This window comes from Zonotrichia leucophrys, chromosome W (genome assembly GCF_028769735.1).
Source record: "Zonotrichia leucophrys gambelii isolate GWCS_2022_RI chromosome W, RI_Zleu_2.0, whole genome shotgun sequence".
Taxonomy (NCBI): domain Eukaryota; kingdom Metazoa; phylum Chordata; class Aves; order Passeriformes; family Passerellidae; genus Zonotrichia; species Zonotrichia leucophrys.
The window spans coordinates 2,416,410-2,435,700 of NC_088199.1; the positions used below are offsets into that span (position 1 = coordinate 2,416,410).

The 19,291-nt window shown below is 45.3% G+C and overlaps 1 protein-coding gene and 1 long non-coding RNA gene across 4 annotated transcripts in view; one reads left to right on the plus strand and one right to left on the minus strand.

Annotated features, from left to right (window-relative positions):
* Window positions 1–3,722, minus strand: part of LOC135459272 (spindlin-Z-like) — a 104,819-nt gene extending 101,097 nt beyond the window's left edge. The window contains exon 1 of one of the 3 annotated variants that reach the window (XM_064735050.1): window positions 3,254–3,722. The gene's annotated coding sequence lies outside the window, so the exon portion shown is untranslated. Of the gene's footprint in view, window positions 1–2,196; window positions 2,311–2,747; window positions 2,864–3,253 lie in introns of those variants that run through there. The other 2 variants (XM_064735052.1, XM_064735051.1) reach the window with 2 other exon arrangements.
* LOC135459273 (uncharacterized) overlaps window positions 3,184–19,291 on the plus strand; it is a 28,104-nt gene continuing 11,996 nt past the window's right edge. The window contains exons 1-2 of the long non-coding RNA XR_010442997.1: window positions 3,184–4,073; window positions 5,897–6,109. This is a non-coding gene — a long non-coding RNA (uncharacterized LOC135459273). The remainder of the gene's footprint in view (window positions 4,074–5,896; window positions 6,110–19,291) is intronic.

The window sequence follows — 19,291 nt, forward strand, 5'->3', positions numbered from 1 at the left end:
CATCATAGTAATCTTAAAACAGAATAGTTACCCATGTCATCTATATTCATTACTTGTTCTGACCTAATAGTAATGTGGGGAAAACAAAAAACCCACCAAGCAATACAGTGGATAGAATGAAAAAGCCTTTGAGGTACACACTCAGAGGGAATTATCATCTTAATAGGCTAGACACAGTTACATAGGAAACTTGGTATTCAGGACTACCTCTGAACCACTAGGAAGACTCTGAAAACAGAAGGATGAGAGATCAACCAGTTACCTTAAACATTAACAATATATTTTATTAGTGCATTTTTATCCTAAAGCATTTCCAAACCTGCAGATACAAGCAGTCTTAAACTTGAGCAAACAGATAGGCTCCCCAGAACTCTGACACAAAATCAAACAAATCAAAACCTCCAGAAAGGAACATTAAAACTAGCCAGGTTATCACACCACTGATCACTCCCAGAAAATGGAACTGCAGGGACTGAATTCAAAGCACTTCAATTAAAGTAGCTGGCACTGTTAATACAAGGGGACTGTCAGCTACAACATGGTCAAAGAATAGGAAAACATTCTCCTCAACCTCTCAAATAGTCAAATAAATTCACCTCCTACATTTCTGCATGTCATCACCAAATTCACATTTTAGATTAAAAGAGAAAGTGAAATCCAACCACTGTCACATAAAAAAAAGTAATAAGTACTGCATATTATTCAAATAAATATTTTCATCATTACTTGAAAATTACTTTAGCATTGCCAGGCCCATTTTACACTGTTCATAGATAAAATACAAATTAGTTAACTAATATTTTGATTAGTTAATGATAGTTAGAGTAACTGAGTGCTGCACAAATTCACCAACATATCAAGTTACAGATTTTTGCTCAGATTTTTCCATCTAGAAATATTACAGTTGGCTTGGGAGCCATGACATGAATACATATTTCAAAATGCAATTTGGATTACTCCACTCAAGTTTTACATTGTAGTAAACTCGATCCTATAATTTATAGTCTTCTCCAGTTAATCAACACTTGTTAATGGGGAGGGAAAAAGCAGGAGAGAAAAAAAATTAAAGAATGTATTAATATATGATACTTAATTCTAGCATTAAAATGCAGTAACTACTTCTAACTCAATAAGAACTCTGATTATGCTATACCAGTGCTCCTCCACTAGAAGCTTCTAAAGCAAAATAACAAAAACAAAAAGTTAGGACGCTACTTTAGGGCACTGCTCTGATAGAAGCCATGGCTATCAATGTGTTCATACTTTAAATAAAGACTGTGTTTTTAAATATAATCTTTGAAAATTAAACATTGACTATGAGTTACAGTAACACATATTTAGAAAGCAATAGAAAGCATCACATCCTTTGCACCTTGGGTACTCATCCTTACAACCTAGATATGCTGTTCCCCAGCAGATCATTTTACATATGCCCAAGAAATTAAAATGTTATTTTGGCTTTATGTCATTAAAACCCTCAACCACCCAATAAAATATGTTATTTTCTTTGAAGTCAGAAGAGAGTACTCTGAATAAATGAGGCTGGTAGGTGCTGAACTGAACATTTGTCTTGTGTTAAAAGTCAGAAATATGCTGTTGTGTAGTTTAGTATTGCACTTCACAATGCCATGCCTTTTACCTTTTTAAGAAAAAATGCTCCTATTAAGAACAAAACCAACACACTTCTGTTTATACTGTCATCACAAGGGCAAAAAATTCTGTGACAGAAAACTAGCAACACAAAGAGACCTGGCAAGCATTAATTTCAGTTTCATATCCTGTGATCTGTGAGCTATTTAAGATATTGACAAGGAGATAGAGAGAAAGCCAAGAAAACCCATGCTATGTTTTTTCACTACATAATGCCTATTCTAACATAAGTAGCTCAGGTTTTTTTTAATAAGACTGTGCCAAGTTAATACCTTATACTGAGCTATATCCCAAAATGAAAGAAATTACTAGATCATTTTTGCAAGCATACTACAGTATTTCATCTCTGCCAGCACTTTAGTGCATCAGCCCCCTCCCCCCAAAGATATACACGCATTCCAACCGAGCCTCTCTCAGCAGGGCTCAGCCAATTCTCGCCCTCCCTCCAGGCCTTGCTAGGTTCCCAAACCCCCTCTAATTTTAGGTTTGGATTTTGTTGTAAACGGCAAAACGAAAGGAGAAAGACTCCAAAGTGACAATCCTTACCCTTGAAATCCCGCCATGGGCGCAATAAGGAGGGTGAATTCTTTTTTTTTTTTTTTTAATGGGAGATGAATGAGAAGAAACAAAAGACTAAATGGAGAAGAGGCTAAGGAGTAGAGACAGAGAGAGAAAGAGGAGAGCCCGTTGAAGGAACAGGGCGAACGTCAGCCATGTTGTGTGTGTTAGTCCAGTATTTACAAACCTGCAGCTGCAGCAGCGTTTTGAGTCTGGAAGAGAGGGGAAAGAAGGGAGGGGGAAAGAAAGGAGGGAGGAGAGAGAGGGAATCGAGGGAGGAGGGGAAAGCGGCGACAGCAGCAGACAAAGGAACCCAGAAAAGCGAGAGCAAAGCGCAAGCACACGTCCACACACACTGGGTGTCCCGGACAGCAGCTGTGGCGTGTGCAACTCCAGTGCTGCCAGCCCGACGCGTTAGCAACTTTCACAACTCCAGCCTTTGGCTACTGAGGCTCGGCCGAGCCCGGCCACCACCCTCACATCCCCTTCACCACATTTTCTCATGAGGGGAGCCAATAGATGACAGGTCAGAGACATACCTGTCTCCCTCAACGTGCACTATCGACAGAGAGGCTTATCTGCTGGGAGCCCCTTAGCGGGCCCCAACCCACAGCACAATAGATCCACAGAGAGGAAGGGGGAATGTGCAGCTGTGACCCCTTCTCTCCAGCAACGGACGCGATGTGGGCGGGGTAGATACCGGGAGGGGCCATACCAAATGAGAGCAGCAGTCCCCCAGAGCCCAAAAGAGTGGTGGTTGCCAAGGAGTCGGGACATTACGTGCGAAGAGAGTCTGAAGACCCCCACTTTTGCCCGCCTCCCGCGGCTTTTAGGCGGGCTGCTGAGGCAGACAGTGAAGAAGAAACGGTTAACAGAGATGGAACACCGCAAGTATAAAAATAACGTCAGCCGCAGGGAAGGAGGAGGGGAGGGAAAGCTACGAACCGCGGCTCCGAGCTCGTTCCACAGCGACTCCCTCCGGTTTTACCCGGTCCTAGGTTGTGCTTTCCTTTCCCTTCCCCCTTCCCTCGCATTCACTACTCACCTGCTGGGGGGATGGGCGCCTGGGAGTGCCAGGAGGATAGTCTAGGAGTGTTAGCACTGCAGCCGCAGCAGTCCTCCTGTCTCACTAGGCCACCCAGATTCTCTGCGGCAGCAGTATGGGGAGCTGCTCCCCTTGTTTCGTTTGTCCCACTCCGCAGTCACCACTGCTGCCTCCAATTCGCCTCTGCTACATTTGGATCCTCCTCTCCGTACACGAACTCTACCACCAGGATGGAGGCCTCCTCACTTTCCTGCCAAATAGTGAGCTAGCCGCATCGAGACATTCAAAACACGGGACCGGACACCGCCCTCTTCCCCTCCACCAACACGCAGGCGCACTGCAAATTCCGAACTGCGACAGGAGTGCAGGAAGCAATCCTCCGCCTAGTCCACCGCTACTCCGTACCGCGCAGGCGCTCCTTTTCCTCCACTGCCGTCTCTCGGCGCTCCGTCGAGCAGAGTGGCGTCGTAGCGGAGAGTGGTGTGGGCTTGTCCCCAGTTGGCTGTGTTAGCCCTTCTCCAAACTCAGACTACTAGACCCTGGGGCAGTGAATGTCCGTCTTTCCCCTCCCATCCGCCCACCCACCACGGTGGATCTAGTGCTGCCTCGTAAAGTGGCCACAGTGCTTTATGGCAGCGGTACCGCTTCCTTAAACAGGCCTTGGGAGCCAGTGGCTGCACACTGCCCTCTCACCATCATAGGAAAGAAAATATGTAAGCCATCATAAGAAAGAAAAATCAGCTATGGATATCCTGTGTTACAAATTTGGCCTGTGACGACTGAGGAGAGAGGCTAGGATGCAAAGTATAGAATTACAAAGGTATGTATTTATTCAAGTGCATGAGATGTCTCAGCCAAACAAGGGATTTTTAGAGAGTTTATACCTTATGCTACAAGGGTGTGATATGAATAATCCACCTACTAATGCAGATTTCTAATTGTCTAATCATAAACGTGTTACAGCATAGCAACATATGTTACAAGCATATATTTTGTAGGAGTGCAGTGTAATTGTCTGTCAGCATCCTTGTGAATTCTCTGTTAATCCAGATGTTTCCATCATTAACTTTTGCAAATTTTTTAGGCATCAACAATTCATGTTTCTCTTGGATATGGATCCTTCAGATAAGAAGCCTCTGTTTTTGCAAAAGTTAATTTCATTGATCACTTGCCCTTAGTAGGGATCTTGGGTCTCCAGATAATGATTCAGCAATTATACACTAATAATGTTCTTAGCACCTATTGACTGTATGGTCTCAATAATTTATATCATGCCTACTAGAAATGAAAATGATGATTTGACCATGTGCCTTGAGACCTTCAAAGCCAGTAAGGTGGAGAGAAGTCAGCATGGTGCCCAAAAATCTGGAGGCCAATAGGGAAGGGGAAAAGTCTGCATAGTGTGAAGGACCTTCAAGACCTTGAGGAGGCAAAAAGGGACCGATACATGACCAACTTAGTCACAGAGAATGGTCATTTACCTTATACAATGGCATTAGTTATGCTAACCATATTACCAAAGATCAGGAGCAGGAGGAACTGGTTGCAGCTGTACATAAACTTCCTAGTCTTTTTGGATGCTTTGAGGTGCCACCTAGTTTGGTTAGAAATAAAATGGCTGAACTCTTACAGAAGCTTTGAATGCTATTGAGTAGCTTTGTGTGAGAACCAGGTTTCCTCTGGTCCCAGAAAATTTTGCTTTCTTGATATCCTTCCAAACTAAAGAGAAACAGCCTTAACTGATTAAAAAACCCTGTCAGCCCTTTTGATTTGATGGTAGAATCAAGAACCCTCAGAAATGAAGTGGCTAGATGTTTGCTTGATCTGAATTTGAAGGAGGAATGATGTCTTGAATCTGATCTTAAATTAAATGCAAATACTACTTTTGCTTCAATGTAACTTTAAATAAGCAATTATCTGTTTGAGATAACTATCTGGCTACCTGTCTAATTTCTCTTTTTCAAGCAAGCTACTGTAGAGTTATCACAGGAATTATTTAAAGTCAACAGAAACAGAAGCCTCCTTCCAATGTGTTTCCTTTTTGACATGGTTACAACTGATTAAATTTAATATGCCAGCAGGAACCAACCTATCTTTTAGCAACTAGAATAAAACATAAATAAGTTTCAAATTCTGGTAATATAAATTAAATAAATAGTTCCAGTTGGAAGTGAAAGGAATGAGGAGGTGTTTTTACAAACAAATTGTGGGCCTGATGGTAGATAAGGCCAGATACAGAAAGATGAATGAAGCAATGGGGGGGACCATAAATTCCATAGGAATTCCACTAATTGACACAGACTGTTACCCACTCAAGACTGTGCTAAATCTCTAGATTTAGAGAAAAAGAACAGTGACACAAGGAAAAATAAAAAGGGGGGGAGTACACATTAGAAAGGGGATGTATTAGTTGATTTGGAAAGTCTGTACTTCTCAACTGCCTCAGCCAATGGGGAAGGAGAGAGGGAAATGCAGCTGGGAAATTAGGATAAAAGGAGGCTGTGTCCTCTAACAGTTTGAGAGACCCCATGGGATATGCCATTGACCTCTCCCTTTATTCATATAAAGTTACAGGGCTCCTCTGTCCCCTTTTTGGACATAAACCTCTGGTTTTTGTGGATTAATATTCCTGACAATTTGCAGGATCTTGTCAAGGATATTTCCATCATCCAGGGGCAGCAGGCAGCGAGTGGAGCTGAAGGTGTGCCTCACCCAGTTTCAGTGATCAGCTCCCCTTGATGGTGACTGGCACCAGGCGATTGATTGGGTTCCCAAAACTGTCCAGGAAACAGATGAGTGTCAGACCAGGGGGGTCCATGAAGAGTCCACAGAGAAGGACCACTGATAATCTCACCGGTGAGTAAAATGGGATCTTTGGGGAGTCAACCTGGGAGGGCACCCATGGAGCTAGCAAACATAAAGCTGGAAAGGGGCCCCAGCAAAAGGGATGATGATCCCAAAATATCTCCAAAGAATCCCTTGGAAGAATGTGGAGTTGGTTTACACATTCTTCCAGAAGTAAAGACATGGATGCCCAAAGGAGGCAATAAGGAAAAGTTGAGAAAGTGTCTTTACAATCCATGCCCAGGGGGAGCAATAAGGGGAGACAAGAAGGAGTCTTGACAACAGGAGATGGACAAATAGTGTTGTTATGTTGAGAAAAGATTAGTTGAAGGGGAATGTGGAGAGATATGGTTGAGGCACGGAGCAGCAAGACCAGATGTGGAAGTGTGGAAGTGCGGGACTGGGAGAACAGATTGGGGGCCTGTGGGGGCTGTGGGGCAGCCAGGGCTCAGCACCAGGCAGTGCCTGACCCCGCCACTCCTGGGCAGGGGTGGCAGCGGCTGCCAGCCCCCATGAGGCTGCGGGACACCCCGCCTGCTCATGGTGCTGCCACTAGGAGCATTGGGGGAGAGGAGCCATTTGGACACTGCGACAGGACAGGGACTGGCTCTGGTATGCAGTGTGTGATCAAGAGAGTGAGCACGAGGAGGAGGAAGACCTATCTGGGAAATGCAGATTGTATGTGGAAAGATAAGGATTTTCTTTTAAGGATTTTGTTTGGTTCACTGGAAAAATGAGTTGGTTTGAGCTGTGGGAAAATGAGTACCCACAGGCAGTAGTGGGGGGACTAGAGGAAGAACAGAATAAGTCTTTGGATGAACTGGTTAGAAAGATACAGCAAGTTGTCTTGGTTTGGAAAGACAGGTGCCTGCTAAGGAAGGCAGGAGCCTCCCCTGAAATGGAGAAAATGAACCTTCCCCACCCCTCCAAATTACTATAAATTTTAAATTAAGGGGCTCTCAGGCAACAAAAATTATGGGAGCAGGAAATAACAGTTCTTTAATAGGGAAAGGGGGAAAAAAAAGGATAAAATAAACAATGCAGTACACTAGAACAACACTGACAGAGTCAGAACCCAACCTGATACCCTGTTGGTCAGGGTGTTGGTAGCAGTCTAATTGGAAATGTGGCTGCAGTCCTCCTGAAGTGTCAGGTGTGGTTCTGCTGGAGCAGGGATCCTGTAGAAAAAGGGTGTAGTCTTCCTCTGACAATCCAGTGGAAGAAGAGGCAGCTGCTCTTCCTCTGGGAAATCCAGTGGAGAAGCTGTGCTGGTATTCCAGAATCTCCAGATTATATCTGGGTAGCAATGCTTGGCTCCTCCTTTTGGGCGGAGCATGTCACAATGGGATGACATAGCTCTTATCCATCGTGCAGTGACATTCAATAGCCTGTTATCAGCAGATGTCTCCTCCTGAGGGAGGAGTGATTGTGATCACTCAGAGAGAAATAAGGAAAACTGCCCACTTGACAAAAGACAACTGCCATACAGATGGTAATAGAATACATCTTGCCTCGCAATCTGGAGCACAAGTGTATATAAGAAGGGATGAGGAAAAAGCAAAGGCAAAGGTGATATAGCAGAGTTTTTACAGCCCCAGAGGGATAAGCCGTAGAACCCAAGGGGTCCCCTGGGATAGAAGGGACAGGGTTGGCCACAAGGAAGTGGCAGAAGCATTCCCTCCTCAGCAGGGGAGAGCCAACTCAGACATCGCTTGGGGAGAAATCAGTGTGCTATCTGCAGGGCAGAGGGATACTGGAAGCAAGAATGCCTGCAGAAACAACTAGATCCTCAGGAGGAGAAAGTCTAGAGGATAATGGAGACAGATTGTTAGGGGTGTCAGGGGCTCCCATCATACCAGGGACCCACCACACTGGAGCCCTTGCTAACTTTTAAGGTGGGTCCAGATTGAGAGGAGCTGTGTTTCCTGGTAGACACAGGGGCCTCTCAATCCACCTTGAATTTTATCCCTAAGAGGGGAAAATTGTCAAAATGATTATTCAAGGGGTGAGTGGGAAGGATGAATGAGTGCATTTTGTTCAACCCCTATTAATAGATGTGGGAGTCAGGTTTGAAATGCATGAATTCCTGTTTGTTCCTAATTGTGATTTTAATTTGCTGGAAAGGGATTTGATGGCTAAAGTGGGAATGCAAATTAGTATTGTGAAAAATGATACAGAGCCTAACACTTCTAACTTTGTGTAAAATGTCCGAGAAGGTTTATGCTGAAATAAACCCAGAAATGTGAGTGGCCCCAGGGAAATACGGAAGATTTGATATAGAGCCTCTCCAAATTACTTTGAAGCAACCAGGACAAGTGGTGTCTAAAAAGCAATATCCTATTTCAAGGGAAGGAAAGAAGGGGTTATGTCCGGTTTTCGGCTGTTTGGATGGCCTGGAAAGGCCCGGGGTGGCCTTGGGCAGCCCGCGTTTCAAAGGAACAGAAGAGGCTTCAGTTCTTTTCTCGGTCTCGGTGTTTATTAATTGTTTATCTAAAAGATTTTCTCTCGGCCCGACAGAGGTCTGCTCAGCAGCCAGCCATGAGCACACTCCCAGCCTCCCGGGGTGGTCACCTATCTTTATACTCAAAGTTACGTGTACAATATTTATCATTTTTCCCCAATACCTTTCACCCTTATTGCCCAGTGCACTTTTAGTAATGACCAATCCCAAAGTGCCACCATCACCACAGAAGATGGAGGAGAAGAAGAAGAAGAAGAAGGATAGGACACGCCCCAATTCCTCCATCTTACTTCTCTAAACCCCCCTGTACAGAAATCCCAAACCCTGTGTTTCACTCTCTAATTAACCAATCCCTTCACCATTCACCCCGGTGAAATTCTCCTATCCTCATACAGGTGTCGTCTCCTGTGTAGGATCAAAGTCCAGCCACCAGACACTTCTGGCAACATTCCAGGACTCCCGAGCCCCCCAAGGGTGGTCTCGGTGACTCGGCACCTCAGTCCTGAGGTGCTGAGATCCCACAGGGTTACAGCCTGTCATTGAGTCCCTGCTAAAGGCAGGTCTCTTGGAGTCATGGATGTCTCCCTATAATGCTCCTATCCTGCTGGTTAAGAAACAGGATAGAACCTACAGAATGGTGCAGGATCTAAGAATAATAAATGAAATTGTCAAACCAAGGCATCGCACAGTTCTGGATCCCTATACCATCCTGAATCACATTCCTTCTTCACATCAGTATTATTCAGTACTGGATTTAAAGGATGCTTTCTCAGGGTATCCAATTACAGAGGACAGTAAACAGTATTTAACAGTATTTTGCCTTTGAGTGGGAGCAGGAGGAAGGAGAGAAGATGGTAAAACAACAATTGACATGGACAGTCCCCCCGCAGGGATTTACAGAGTCACCGGTTCTGTTTGGGCAAGCCCTGCAAAAAATATTAAGAGAGTTTACTCCACCCTCAGGAGACAGGTTGTTGGAGTACATGGATGATTTGCTTTTATCAGGGGAACAGGAAAAGGTGGTTGAAGAGGCTACTGTGAAGCTGCTTAATTTTCTTGCTAAAAAGCGACTTAGAGTGTCTGAAAAGAAGGAGCAGTTGGTAGAGAAAAAGGTTAAATATTTGGGACCCATTTTGACTGGAGGGTTGCAGTGTATTGAGCTAGGCAGAATATAAGGGATTTTACAAGTACCATTACCCCAGACAAAGTAGTTATGGCAGTTTTTAAAGTTAGTAGGGTACTGCAGAGCATGAATTGAGAATTTTTCTGTTTAACCAGACCTTTATATTACTTTTTAACCCAAGAAAGTCCTAATGTTCTGGCATGGACACCAGAAGGAGAAAAAAGCTTTAGAAAATTAAAAGACAAATTGGTTAATGCCCCAGTCTTAGCTCTTCCAGACTCAGAAAAGGAATTTGAATTATATGTGGATGTTAAACAAGGCCATGCTAAAGGAATTTTCATACAAGAGCATGGGGGAACACAGCAGCCTGTTGCTTATTTTTCTAAGCTCTTAGATCCAGCGTCCAGAGGCTGGCCTCACTGTCTGCAGAACTGTGCAACCACAGCCTTGATGGTAACTGAGTCCCAAAAACTGACAGTAGGAGGATATCTGATTATTCAAGTTTCCCATCAAGTTAAAGCTTTGTTAACTGAAAGAGCCTGTAAGGGGATGACCAGTGCTCACTTATTACAGTATGAATCTTGTTTAATGGAACAGGAGGACTTGGAATTGAAAAGTGAGGAAGGGTTTAACCCAGCCTCCGTGAACGGCCATGAAGAGGGGGCCAGAAAGAAACCCATGACTGCATTCAAGTGATAGATCTCCAGACCGGGGCTAGAGAAGATTTACGAGACACTTCCTGGCCTGAGGGAAAAAATGTGTTTATGGATGGGTTTTCAAGGGTGGTAGAAGGGAAGCGATTTACAGGATACGCTATCATTAATGGAAAGGAATTAAAGGAAGGAGGTAGATTTCCACCCACATGGTCAGCTCAGACAGTGAAGCTGTATATGCTTGTAAGGGACTGTGAATTATATCGGGATAAGATACTGACTATTTTTACTGATTCTGAATATGCATATGGGGTGATGTTGAAGTGAGGGAGCGACCACCTTTGTTGATTTAGCATCTGACTCCGATTTATTAATCAACTAGGCACTTTTTATAACAGTGTTAATTCACTTCATGCATACTGCAAAATCTGAGCTCCTGATAGGCTGTAGAGAAAACTTCAGCTCCTCCTTTTGTTTACAATACCTGAAGTTAGTTTACTGAAACCAAGATCAGTGTTCCCACCATGATATGAAGAGTTCTCAAAACCTTTCATATCTATCCCCAGACCGGCCATCTGTTCCCAGTAGCAGCCAAGGACAGAACGGTCTGAGAATCTTGTTGTTTATATAAAAGGTGGCTGAGAACCTTAATTATTTACAGGATCAAGCCTGGGAAAGGCTGCTTTACAGCAGGCTTCTATATTTCCCTCAGCTGAATACCTTCATGGCCTCTTTCTTTAAGCCATGCTTAAACCAGGCTCTCCACAGGGTGATACATGCATTTGAGAAATCATGGGAAGAAAGAGGTTTATTAATCTGCAGAGGAAAATTGTTAGCTCATGAGAGATTAATTTCTCACCTATTGGAAGTGGTGAATTTACCAAAAGGGGTAGCAATAATACATGTTAGGGGACACCAGGCAGGGTGGTCAGAAGAGGCAATAGGTAACTGACTGGCTGCTGAAGAAGCTTGGAAAGCTGCATTGTTGCCAGAAATCTCTTAAGATCCTCCCTTTGCTCCTAGTAACCCTATCCTTGCCAGAGAAACTGTCTTTTCCATCAGAGGAAGTTGAGATAATTAAAAAGAGTGAGGCAGAGTAAAGAGGGTGTCCTGGGGTGACCTTATGATGCTTGTATTCCCATTCATCTGTTTAGCCCAGAAGTAAGTTTGGCAACTTTAAGACGAGTTCTGAGAGCAAAGGGGGGGGAGAGAAGAAGCACAGCTTATTTTCAGAAACTGCACTCACTCCTCCACATTCTGGCTCATGGACTGTGTTGTCTGCAGCACGGATGGACGACGGGACAAAGCTCTCCTTTGCTTTTAGTTAGTTTTCAGTTATCTGAGGCAGAGAAGTTCCCTAGACTGTGGTTTTTAATTTTAGCTTAGAACTGTTTAAACCTGCTCTAGACTGAACACCCAGAAGAGCACCAGAAGCTCACACCTATAGCCCACTGGGGCGTGGCCTGGGCTGCGGCATTTCCACTGCCAGAGGGACTGATAACAGACTTTGAGCTGAACTACAGCCCACAAAAGGGACTTTCTGAGTTTGTCATGTCTTTTGGATCAGCAGAAGGTTTTACTGTTTAATATTGTTTTGTTTTTTGTTTTTTTTTTTTTTTGTGCTGGTAAATACTTTGCCTATTAAAGAAACAGTTTTTCCACTTTTCTCCAAGGAAATATTTTCTCAAAGCAGTTAAGGGAGGGGGTGCTTAAATCTGCTTTTTAGAGGAACCCCTTTAGAGGTTTTCTCCCAGATTTCCCCTAAACCAGGACAAAATTTTGGCACCCAACATGGGGCTCAAGAGAGAGAGTGGAAAAACCCTGTTTTGAGTACACTTTGGTTGCCATTACTCTTTGTTCATATAAAGCAGTTAATAGCCATGCTTTTTGAATTCATAATGTCTCTTGGGGTGAAGGCTTGCATGCATTTCTGGTCCCTAGGGTTTTTTGAGATCTTATTGCCTCTGTGGTCCCTAGGTTTATTTTCTTATCCAGAAATACCGCTAGTATTGCTCTAATACATAGTGTTTATAGGAGAGGGGCAGTGACCAGAATAGCTATCCTGCTGGGCTTGGTGGCAATGATTTGTAAGAAGTTTAGAAACATGCTGGGGTCTGCTCCAGGTATGAATGGTTCATGGCTATGGTTATGCATCCAGTTTGTTAGAGGAGGGGATGAGGCTTTTCAGCCTTTGCTTTCCTTCTTCTCCTCTGAATCTGTTGCATCACTATTGGAGAATGTTCAGTTTCCCCTGAATGTTCAAGAGACCATCTTTTTAGTATTTAATCTGGTAACCTTCCTCTATACAGTCTGCTGCTTCTCTAGAATGAGGGCTGAGATTTCTAGACAGGCTGATGAGACCCCTGACTCAGGAGTAGACCCAGGTGTGGAAAATCCTGAGTGGTGTGGGAAATGGGAGGATATGGGCCAAATCCTGAAGGAATTTTCTGACCCTATAATCTGGGATTTTCCCCATGAACAAATTCAGAACCCAGCTGAGGTGGGCAAATATCTGAAAGAGAAGTACCAGGATGACCCTAAGGAGAAAAACACCATTGCAGTGAGCTGGGCCTTGGCATATGCTTATTGCACACTGCTAGATACTGTAGGGCAGCAGACAGAGGCAGGGGGGCAGGGAGATAAATCAGCTATCCCAGTCACTCAGACTGCAGCCAACACCCCAGATTTGAAGCCAGCAGCAAAACCAGACAGTGAGTCTAAGCTGGCATCTGAACCAATGACTGTTGCTACAGGCACTAGAAGTGGGAAATGCACGGACAAGACTGATCGACCAGTGAATGATGATGATGATGATGATGCAGGAGAAGGACCCTCAATGCCTCCTGACATAAAATCAGGAGTCAAAGCAGCAGGTGCAAGATCAGATGCCAATATTGAGTCCTTTTCCCTGAAGGACCTTCGTGGCCTGCGGAAGGATTACCCCCGATGACTTGATGAATCCTTAATTAGTTGGTTAGTCCGTCTCTGGGATGCTGCAGGTGAGGCCACAATTCTGGATGGCACTGAAGCCAGGCATTTGGGATCCCTGTCACAGGATCCCGTCATCGACCAAGAAATGATGAGGGGGGCTAATCCACGCAGCCTCTGGGAACGGGTCTTGGACAGTGTTGCACAAAGATACCTGTGTGCAGATGACCTTTATATGCAACTAACACAGTGGAAGATCATAGAGCAAGGGATCCAATGCCTGAGAGAAATGGCAGTGGCAGAGATTATCTTCTCAGATGATGTAACAACTAGGAACCCAGACTTAGTACCATGCACAAACTTGTGTGACTTGGGCCACATGAATATGCTTCTGTCTTAGCCATAATGAAGAGGGATAAGAGGGATGAGACTGTGCTTGATATGGCAAGGAAGCTCCGAGCATATGCAGATGCTGTACATGGCCCAACACATGCCAGAATCGCAGTGGTAAAAACACGTCTGCAGAAATTAGAGGACAAGATAAAGGAGAATCATAAGGTCAGAGAGGAGATTAAAGAAGACCTTCTCCAAATCTCGGCAGTACAGATCAGAGGTTCTGGTACCCAACGCAGATGTTTCCCAGATGGCGAGAGAAGGTACACCCCATGAGCTGAGCTGTGGTTCTACCTGCGTGATTGTGGGGAAAACATGAAGAGGTGGGATGGAAAACCTACCGCTGTTCTGGCACGACGGGTGTGTGAATTGAAGGAAGACAGGGCTGAGAGAGGGAGTTCCATCAAAAGGAAAGTAGCTCCAGTTGCCCGTAGCTGAACTGCCAGGTATGATGATGATGACATGTCCGATGCCCTTGAAGGAACATCCAAGACATACGCCCAGGGAAAGAAGGATAACCAGGCTTAGAGGGGCCCTGCCTCTAGCCAGGTAGAGGCTAGGGAAAATCATGTTTTCCGGTCCCTGTGGATTCGTTGGCCTGGCACATCAGAACCACAAGAGTACAAAGCTTTGGTTGTTACTGGTGCTCAATGTACATTAATTCCATCAAGACGTGGGGACAGAGTCTGTTTCTATTGCTGGTGTGACAGGGGGATCCCAAGATTTCACTTTGGTGGAAGCTGATGTGAGCCTGACTGGGAATGAGTGGAAGAAACACTCTATTGTGACTGGCCCAGAGGCCCCATGTATTTTAGGCATAGACTACCTTCGAAGTGGGTATTTCAAAGACCCAAAAGGACTCAGGTGGGCGTTTGGGATAGCAGCTGTAGTGACAGAGGGCATCCAGCAGTTGAATACCTTGCCTGGACTGTCTGAGAATCCATCTGCAGTAGGATGCCTGATGGGAGAAGAGCAACAGGTTCCAATATCCACTTCCACAGTGCATCGACGACAGTATAGAACCACTTGAGATGCTGTCATCCCCATGCATAAGATGATCCGAGAGCTGGAGAGCCAAGGGGTGGTCAGCAAGACCCACTCACCCTTCAACAGCCCCATTTGGCCTGTGCGAAAATCTGAAGGAGAATGGAGATTGACTGTGGACTATCGTGCATTGAATGAAGTGACTCCACCACTGAGTGCTGCCGTGCCAGACATATTAGAGCTCTAGTATGAGCCTGAGTCCAAGGCAGCAAGGTGGTACTCCACTATAGACATAGCCAATGCATTTTTCTCCATTCCTCTGGCAGCAGAATGCAGGCCTCAGTTTGCTTTCACGTGGAGGGGAGTGCAGTACACCTGGAACCGACTGCCCCAGGGGTGGAAGCACAGCCCCACCATCTGCCATGGACTGATCCAGACTGCACTAGAAAGGGGTGAGGCTCCAGAACATCTGCAGTATATTGATGATATCATTGTGTGGGGGAACACAGCTGCAGAAATGTTTGAGAAAGGAAGGAAAATCATCCAAATCCTCCTTGGAACTGCTTTCACCATTAAAAAGAGCAAAGTAAAGGGACTAACTCTTGAGATTCAGTTCCTAGGAGTGAAGTGGCAAGATGGACGGCATCAGATTCCTACAGATGTCATCAACAAGATCACAGCAATGTCTCCACCCACTAATAAGAAAGAGACACAAGCTTTCCTGGGTGCCATAGGCTTTTGGAGGATGCACATTTCTGAGTACAGTAAAATTGTGAGCCCTCTTTACCTTGTCACCCGCAAGAAGAACAGTTTCCAGTGGGGCCCTGAGCAGCAACAAGCATTTGTCCAGATTAAGCAGGAGATTGCTCATGCAGTAGCCCTTAGCCTGGTCCAGACGGGACCAGATGTGAAGAACATTCTCTACTCTGCAGCTGGGAACAATGGCTTGTCCTGGAGCCTTTGGCAGAAGGTGCCTGGGGAGACTTGGGGTTGACCACTGGGATTTTGGAGTCGAAGCTACAGAGGCTCTGAAGCCAACTACACTCCAACAGAGAAGGAAATCATGGCTGCCTATGAAGGAGTCCAAGCCACTTCAGAGGTGATTGGCACGGAAGCACAACTCCTCCTGGCACCCCGACTACCGGTGCTGGGGTGGATGTTCAAAGGCAAGGTTCCTTCCACCCACCATGTCACCAGTGCTACATGGAGCAAGTGGATTGCTCTTATCACAGAGCGTGCCCGTATAGGTAAACTGAATCGCCCTGGGATTATGGAGGTAATTACAAATTGGCCCGAAGGTGAGAATTTTGGTGTCACAGATGAAGAACAAGAACCAGTGACATGGCCTGAAGAGGCTCCTCCCTATAACCAACTGCCCCCAGAGGAAACACGCTACGCTCTTTTCACTGACGGTTCCTGTCGCATCGTAGGGATGAACTGGAAGTGGAAAGCAGCCGTATGGAGCCCCACACGACAGATTGCACAAGCTACCGAAGGAGAAGGTGGATCAAGCCAACTTGCGGAACTCAAAGCCGTTTGACTGGCCCTGGACATTGCAGAAAGAGAGAAGTGGCCAAAGCTCTACCTCTACACTGATTCATGGATGGTAGCCAATGTTCTGTGTGGATGGCTGGAGAGGTGGAAAGAGGCTAATTGGCAGCATAGAGGGAAACCAATTTGGGCTGCTGGTGAGTGGAAAAACATTGCTACCAGGGTAGGGAGGCTACCTGTGAAGGTCTGCCATGTAGATGCCCATGTCCCCAAGAGTAGAGCCAATGAGGAGCACCAAAACAATGAGCAGGTCGACAAGGCTGCAAAGATAGGGGTGTCCAAGATAGACCTAGTTTGGGAACACAAGGGAGAGTTATTCCTAGCTCAATGGACCCATGATGCCTCAGGCCATCAGGGCAGAGATGCCACCTATAAGTGGGCATGAGACCGAGGGGTGGATCTAACCATGGACAGTATTTCACAGGTTATCCATGACTGTGAGTTGTGTGCTGCCATCAAGCAGGCCAAGCGAGTGAAGCCCCTCTCGTATGGTGGGTGGTGGTCCAAGTACAAGTATGGGGAGGCCTGGCAGATTGACTACATCACACTGCCCCAGACACGCCAGGGCAAGCGCTACGTGCTGACCATGGTGGAGGCCACCACTGGATGGTTGGCAACCTACCCTGTGTCTCATGCTACTGCCCAGAACACCATCCTGGGCCTTGAAAAGCAGGTACTTTGGAGGTACGGTACCCCTGAGAGGATCGAGTCAGACAACGGGACTCATTTCAAGAACAGCCTTATCAACACCTGGGCTAGGGAACATGGCATTGAGTGGGTGTACCATATCCCCTACCATGCACCAGCTACAGGAAAAGTAGAGAGGTACAATGGGCTACTAAAAACCCAGTTGAAAGCCCTGGGTGGGGGATCTTTCAAAAATTGGGAGCAGCATCTAGCAAAGGACACCTGGTTAGTTAACACCCGAGGTTCCACCAACCGAGCAGGTCCTGCCCAGTCTGAGTCCCTGAATATAATAGATGAAGTTCCAGTGGTACATGTCAGAGGTTTGTTAGGGAAGACTGTGTGGATCAATTCTGCCTCGAGTACAGACAAACCCATTCGTGGGGTTGTCTTTGCTCAGGGACCAGGTTTCACATGGTGGATAATGCAAAGAGATGGAACAACACGTGTACCTCAGGGAGATCTGTTTGTGGAGTGAGAATGATATGCAAATATCACTGTTCATTGGATGTTACTGCCATTGTCTGTACATTAAACCATACAGACATGAGATAGAAGGAAATGTGTAAGTGTTGAAGGTCCGGGCAAGTGGAAGATGGAGAAGGAAATGTGCAAGTTTTGAAGGTCTGAGCAAGTGATAGATGGAGCTTTGAGTTAATAAAGTGAAAGTGGGGAATCCTGCAGCTCTGTAGTATAGGGCCTGTATTTAGTGGTCCAGTGTGGGGATGTGATGAGGGCATGATGGGTATTGCTTGTAAATTTAGGGGAACAGATGGAAATTTTGTGTGAATAAATGCATGATGTTTGGTAGTATGCTGATGATATGGGGATAAGGGGTGGAATGTCCTAGGGTGACGTTATGATGCTTGTATCCCCATTCATGTGTTCTGTTTATGCTGGATATTATGTTCTGTGCCTTTAAGACTGGCTCTGAAGAGTGAAAGTTTTGTTTGGGTTTTCTTATCAGCCTGGCTGGACACAGAGCAGCAGCTTGTGCTGCTTTTGCTTTTTTGCTTTTGCTTTTCGCTTGCTCTCTCGCTCTTGCTTCTGCTTGCTCTTGCTTCTGCTCATTAGCTAGTTTAGCTAAATAGTCCAAATTTCTTCCTGGACTGTTTCTCCTTTCCTTTTTGGAAAGAACTTGAACCTGCTCCGGACTGGGACCTGGGAACATCGAGAGTTTGCACCTTGTGTCCTGCAGCAGCTGCCCCAGCGCCGGAGGGACTGATAACAGAGTGACCACTCCCAAGAGAGACTTTCTGAATTTGTCATCTTTTTCAGAGTAGTGCCATCCGATATTGTTCATTCTGTGTGCTGGGGGGGGCTGTGCCTGTTAAATAAACAGGTTCTTTCAACTTTTCTCCAAGGAATTCTTCCCGAACCAGTTGGTGGGAGGGGCCATGTGGGTTTGCTTACTGGAGCCCCCCCCCCCCCCCTTTGGAGATTCTCTACCAAATTTGCCCTAAACCAGGACATACTGAAGCAAGGCATTTGGGATCCCTGTCATAGTTATCGACCAAAGAATGAGTGGGGCTAACCCTCACAGTCTGTGGACATGGGTCCTGGGATGTGTGGCACAAAGATATCTGTGTAGAAATGATCTCTATATGCAGCAAACCTAATAGAAGACCATAGAACAAAATATTCAATGCTTGAGAAAAATGGCAGTAGCAGAGATTGTCTTCTCAGGTAACATAAACACTAGGAATCCAGACTTGGTGCCACGTACATCCGTGATTTAGTGAAAACATATATGACTTAAGCCACAAAAATATGTTTCTGTTTTAGCAATAATAAAGCAAGATGACAAGACAGAGACCCTGCTTGATATGGCCAAGAAGCTCTGAGCATATGCAGATACCGTGCATGGCCCAACACATACAAAAATCGCAGTTCTCTAAGCACGTCTACAGAAATTAGAAAACAAGATAAAAGAAACTCACGAAAAACTCAGAGAAGAGATTAAAGAAGACCTTCTCAAAATCTCAGCAATTCAAATCAGAAGTTCTGGTATCAAACACAGATATCCCCCAAACAGGGAGAAAATGTACACCCCTCATATTAAGCTATGGTTCTTCCTACATAATTATACAGAAAACATGAAAAGATGGGATAAAAAATATACTACTGCTCTAGCACAAGTGCTTGAATTAAAAGACAAGACTCAGAGAAGTTCCACCAAAAAAGAGGCAGCTCCAATAGTCCATAGCCAAACTGCCAAGTATGATGATGATGACTCCCTCTTTTTGTTTAAATAAAAAGGGAGAGGCACCTAAGTATAAAAACATCAAAACTCACCTTGGGCTGATCTCAAGCATCGGCAAACCAAGGCTGTTTTATGAATCCTGCAGAGGTTCCTGTTTCCTCCTCGGGAGTGGTGGGAACTGTCACCTGATTGATCTCTAAATGAGAAGTAGCTT